This window comes from Pipistrellus kuhlii, unplaced genomic scaffold (genome assembly GCF_014108245.1).
Source record: "Pipistrellus kuhlii isolate mPipKuh1 unplaced genomic scaffold, mPipKuh1.p scaffold_m20_p_2, whole genome shotgun sequence".
In the NCBI taxonomy this organism is placed as follows: Eukaryota; Metazoa; Chordata; class Mammalia; order Chiroptera; family Vespertilionidae; genus Pipistrellus; species Pipistrellus kuhlii.
Genome location: NW_023425515.1, coordinates 105159791 through 105165654, shown reverse-complemented (window position 1 = coordinate 105165654; position 5864 = coordinate 105159791). Strand labels below are relative to the sequence as shown.

The window sequence follows — 5864 nt, the reverse complement described above, 5'->3', positions numbered from 1 at the left end:
ATGGGGCGATGGTTGAGGTAGAGAGTCAGGAGACCTCCCTTATGACAGAGGTTCTCAAACTTTTATGTAGTCAAAAATTACCCAGGAACCTTGGCACATTTACCCAACACATAGTATATATTAATAGATATCATTTCCTTCCTGAGAAGATAACCTTTGCAAAGGGCCTTAATATGTTGATCTAAAGAAATGAACACATAGGAATTTCCAGAAATATGAATGATATTTTAGTTGTTTTTTGATTATTTTAAATAAAGAGAAATTTCTACCTTTCAAGTCATACTATTGTACATATGCACTTATTTAATCTGTTAACTATAATACTGATTCTAATATTAAATTATGTAGGCTGGGATCTACCGTTTCCATGATCCAAAGTTAAGAATGTGAACTTTGGAACCAGAGAGCTTGGGTTTGCATTTTGTTACCCATGAAAGGTGATTTTGGGCAATTTAACCAAATGTCACTACCTAATCTCCTCTGTAAAAATGGGATAGTAGATATATGCACCTCCTATAGGATCTTGTCATGATATGATAACATAGCACTTGACACCTAGTACATGCTTAATAACTGTTGGTTATAAGTTTTATCCCTGGCTAGCCTTTAGGGGAAGGGACTTGTACCGAGAAGCTGCAGGAAGAGGTGCTGGTGAGTCAGAAGGTCATGAGTGGTTTCTTGAGTCAGGACAGGAGTAACATGCCAGTCTATGCCACAGCAGAAGCTCAGAGTAATACCCTGTGTGAAACTCAGCAAGGCTGCATGGCTGACAAGCAGGGGCCCCTTTTTTAAACCTTCTGGCTATTTGGTCAAGTTTCCAATTTGGGGAATTACAATGACCTGTGAAAGAATTCCCCTTCTATTCCAGTGTGTAGAGGGGACACACTGTGCTCCTTCTTGTGGCTAGAACAATCTTCTAAGAAACTATGTGGTCTGCAAAACAAGCTATCAAAGGCTGACAAGCTAAAAAGTCAAACTAACAACCAAGCTTCTTTCTGATCTCCTAGAGTTCAGGTAGTAACTGTCTGAGTTGATAAGTTTTCCTTGGCTTGACCAATCACTGATTTGGTTTTTTGTTTTTCAGCTTCTTGGCCTAGTCAATGCCTTCATCTTGATGGTCATTCAAAGCATAATAAAAGCTAACATTTGGTGAGACCTTCCCATGTGTCAACACTGTGCTTAGCTCTTGGAAACATAACCTCATTTAATCCTTACAGCATCACTTATGAAGAAGGTACTATTTTTATCTCCATTTTGTAGGTGAGGAAACTGACACTTGGATCAATGGGGTCATTTATTCAGGGGTACATTACTCCTGTTGTGTGTATTTTAAGGTGACTTTAAAGCTTAAAAATTTTATTGTCATAATCAGTTCATTCGAAATAAAGAAGACTAAGATGTGTGAAATAATTGAAGAATACAAAAAAACAAACAGCTGGACTAGCATGGGAGACCTGTGGTCTTCACGGAGGGCAGACATAACCTGGGAGTTGGTGGAATGGTATTTTAAAATTAAATTTGTTAGGGTGATATTGATACATGATATAAGTTTTAAGTGTACAATTCTATAACTCATTATCTGTATGTTGCTTTGTATGTTTGTCACCCAAAGTCAAATAATCCATTACCATATATTTGACTCCCTTTACCCTTTACTATCTGCTCCCACATGCCTTTTCCTCTGGTAACCACCACATGCCTACCTGTGTCTATGAGTTTTTGATTGTTTCTTTGTCTTGTTTCATTTGTTCATTTGATGCTTTCAGTTTTATATCCCACATATGAGTGAAACCATATAGTTCTTGACTTTTTCTGTCTGACTTATTTTGCTTAGCATATTCTCAAGATCCATTTATATTGTTACAAATGGCAATACTTTATCTTTTCTTAAGGCTGAGGGGCATTGTATCACATCTTTATCCAATACTCTATAGAAGAACATAGGTTGTTTCCATGTCTTGGCCACCATGAACAATGTTATAATAAACGTAGGGGTACATATATATTTGAAAATGAATGTTTTAAAACTTTTGGGGGGCAGGTACCCAGAAGAAGGTTTGCTGGATTATATGGTAACAATTCTTAATTTTTTGAGGGACCTTCATACTGTTTTCCATAGTGACTGCACTATTTTAAATTCCTACCAGCAATAAATGGGGGTTCCTTTTTCTACACAATCTCTCCAACACTTGTTGTTGCTTGTCTTGTTGATAATAGCCATTCTAACAGGTAAACTACTCATTATAGTTTTGATTTACATTTACCTAATAGCTAGTGAGGTTGAGAATTTTTTCATATAGCTGTTGGCCATTTGTATGTCTTCCTGGGAAAAGTGTCTATTCAGATCCTCTCCCCATTTATTTATTTATTTTTTTAATTGTGTATATATATATATATATATATATATATATATATATATTTTTTTTTATTTTTTTTTTTGAATTAGCCACTTACTGGAGGTATTGTTTGCAAATATCTTTTTTCCATTTGGTTGGTTGCCTTTTTATTTTGTTGTTGGTTTCTTTTGCTCTGCAGAAGCTTTTTAATTATTTTGATTTTTTCTCCCTTTGAGATAAAATTCCTCCCTCAGACCACGGTTCATAAACAGACACACAGACTAATGAAAAGAATTGAGAGCCCAAAAATAAACCCACAGTATATGTGGTCAAATACTTTTCAACAAAGGAGTCAAAAATATACAATGGAGAAAAAAGAAATCCTTTTCAATAAAAGGTGCTGGGAAAATTGAAAAGCCACTTGCAAAAGAATAAAACTAGACTGTAATTTGTTGCCATGTACTAAAACTAACTCAAAATGGATCAAAGACCTAAATATAAGACCTGGACCAATATATAAAGAAGAAAACATAAGACAAAACTTATGGAACTTCATCTTATCAGGATGGTATTCTGATGGATGAAGAAAAGGGAACAAGAGGATTCTACCTGAGGTGGGATGGAAAGGAAGGGGCTAGGATTGGGGAGACAGAGTGAGTAGACACCTTCATATCATATTAAAGTGAATATGGCAGAGCAAGTGTTACTTTAGGAATAAATAATAAGTTTCTGCATTATCAAATAGTATTCATTTTATCTTTCTGAAGAAACAAAAAAAAATGGTTATTTAAATTAATGCTTGTTTTCTATGTCTGAATTCTAGGGAAAGGGGGCACAATTGATATTACTGATGGGAAAATATACATTTTTTTGTACTTAAAGAGGTGGGTGGAAAAGAGAGCCAATCATTTCAGCAGGGACATAAAGTTTTTAATGAGCAAATGGAATGCCTCAGTTGAGTAGGGACTCAAAGCTGAGGAAGGGGCCAAATGCAAAACGAAGTGAGGAGGTGAGTGAGTAGGGCTGAGAGTGGTGAGGTAAAGAAGAGAAATTATATCTGTGAAGGAGGGCAAGGGGCTCTGGAAATAGGCTGGAGGGAGAAGATGAAGTGAGTGTGCAGGTTGGCATCAGCACACTTTCTCTAAGTCCCTCTAGCACTGAACTTACAATATTTAGTAATATACCTATTATCTTTGGCAATGGATTTAGGATGTGGGATTCACATAAAAGGGATGAGTTCCACATTCGTTTCTGTCTAGAGGAGAATCATGAAGACAATTGTAGAAACTAAGACTCAAGGGAATTGTGAACTCAAGGAGTGCTGGTGTAGGAGCCTACAGTGGCCAGTGCAGTCTGAGTAATCAAAGACTTCTGAGGGACCACTGGCCTTCCACAGAATGTAGAACAGATATAGAGCCATTAAATAAATCTCAATGATAAGGAGACTTAGGTTAGCACTTTTCCTTTCATATATGTATCAATAAGGAAATTTCCTATAATGTTCAGTTATTAGTCACACAAAGTAACTGCTGCTTTGGTCTTGCTGTGGTTTCTTATACATGCTGGCCCTAATGAAAAGTCAGTTAGAAACAGATACTCTCTGGGAGTAACTGATACTTTCATTATTTATGGTTTAGTTTCAGAGTATATATGGCCTCCTTCCCTTTCTCTTTTTATTGCTCTCACCAGTATTTGAAATTTGGTATATACTATAACTACTTACATAATGGTCAATTTTGTGATTTCTATTTTCCCCAGAGACTTATAGGCCAAAAAAGAAAACACCATCTTTTTCTCTCTTTTTGCTCCTCGAGTTTTTCTCCTATGGTTCCAATACTTCTCATCACCCTGTGGTAAGCAGAGTCATGGGCATAAGCTCACCCTCCCAGCACAGCTCTGTGGTTGAGCTTCTCACACCTCTGCTAACAATTGATGTGACAGCTCCAACCTTTCCACAAAGTTTTGAACCATTGACCAATCTCTGCCACCCTCACCTGCTACACTCACCCAAACCTGAATTATTCTGAGAACTGTTGATTCAGACTTCAAATGAGGATACACAAATAGATAAGAATAGAGCTAGAGATACTCACAGCTCAATTCTCAAGAGAAAAACAACACTGAAGTAGGTTATTATTATTTCTACTTTACAGAATAGAAAATTAAGGCTATTTCTGCCTAATAGGAGGGTCAAGAGGACTAATGGTTGGCAGAAAAGAGAATACTGTTAGCATTCTACCTATTAAATCTCCCCACATGGGGACTCTGTGGTGAGCCTGCCACCCTCACCCCAGCAGCCATGAGATGGTCTCTTAAGCAAAGCCCTCACCTTATGAAGAGCACTTCGGGTATCTTTAGAACTCAGCTTCTAAAGAAGTTCCTCCACAAAGAACTTCTTCTTCATAGATTCTCAGCAGAGTTCACATATCCCGGCTACCTTGAAAAGGGCTCAGGCAGCAACCTGGGCCTGCAGGTGAACATGAGGGACTAAGAGAAACAGAAACAATGGGACCTGCTACACAGGACACACTCAGCAACCCTTGTTCCCATCACTGGATCCTTGCTTGTAAAGGCAGTTAAACTAGCCAAAGGAAGATGTGGTCAGTGGATGAGCTGGTTTTCAGTTGGCCTTTTGGTTTCCATAGGTATCTTGCTTCATTTCATTGCCACCTGATAACAAATAAAGCACAAAATCACTTTCTGACTCTTTCAACATGACTGTACTTTTAAATAATTTATAGGAATTTAGGATCCCAGAGAGGAAATATATTTAGTACAAGAAAGAAATACACAATTTGCTATTAAGGAATATTTCTTGAGGCCCTGTATGTGCCAGGAGCAAGCTACCTTTCCTCTTTGATTGTGCTTTTAGATGTCTAAAAGAAAAGTGCCAGGGCTGACTGACAGACCCTGAATGATGGATGAATGATTACTCTAACACACGCTTCTGTGAAAGAGAGGGCTAAGGCACTACTTGGCTATTGCTGCCAAGTAGCCCTGTTCACCTGCCTCTTTTGGCTTTTATTGTCATAACAGCTTGAACTAAAATTAAGCTCTAGATACAATTAGCAGGCTGAGTATCCTTGAGAAAGTATATGCTTCTACAAGGTTGGGTCTTTAAAGACTAAACATAGAGATTCTAGCAAAACACTCTGGGAATTGGACTTGTTTGGAAAAGTCAAGGCAGGGGCTGTGGCCTTTGGCAAGGTCTCCTCAGAGGCTCCCAACCTTTCAGAGAATCCTCCCCACAGACATTCTAACCAAGTCCTGTGCTTCCCCACAGAAAAAGAACCAAACTCTCTATCTCTCAGGGTACCTATAAAAGTTTATCAAGTCATAAAGAGTCTGGGAGCTGAAAAGATATATTAAGTAATTTAATCTGTCGGAGATACCAAGATGGCAGCATAACTGCAGCCTCACTCAACAATTTCAAAAAATACAACTAAAATATAAAGTGGACATTATCCAGAACTATAGGAAAGTTGACTGACTAGAAATTCTACAACAAGAAGGAAAGAGAAAACCAGA

General features: G+C 37.7%; 1 long non-coding RNA gene across 1 annotated transcript; it reads left to right on the top strand.

The window, feature by feature from the left end:
- The first annotated feature begins 888 nt into the window (after positions 1 to 888).
- Positions 889 to 5401, top strand: LOC118723657. Its single transcript, XR_004989339.1, has 3 exons — positions 889 to 899; positions 3656 to 3660; positions 5231 to 5401. It is a non-coding gene; the product is annotated as an uncharacterized LOC118723657 (long non-coding RNA).
- The last annotated feature ends 463 nt before the right edge of the window (positions 5402 to 5864 follow it).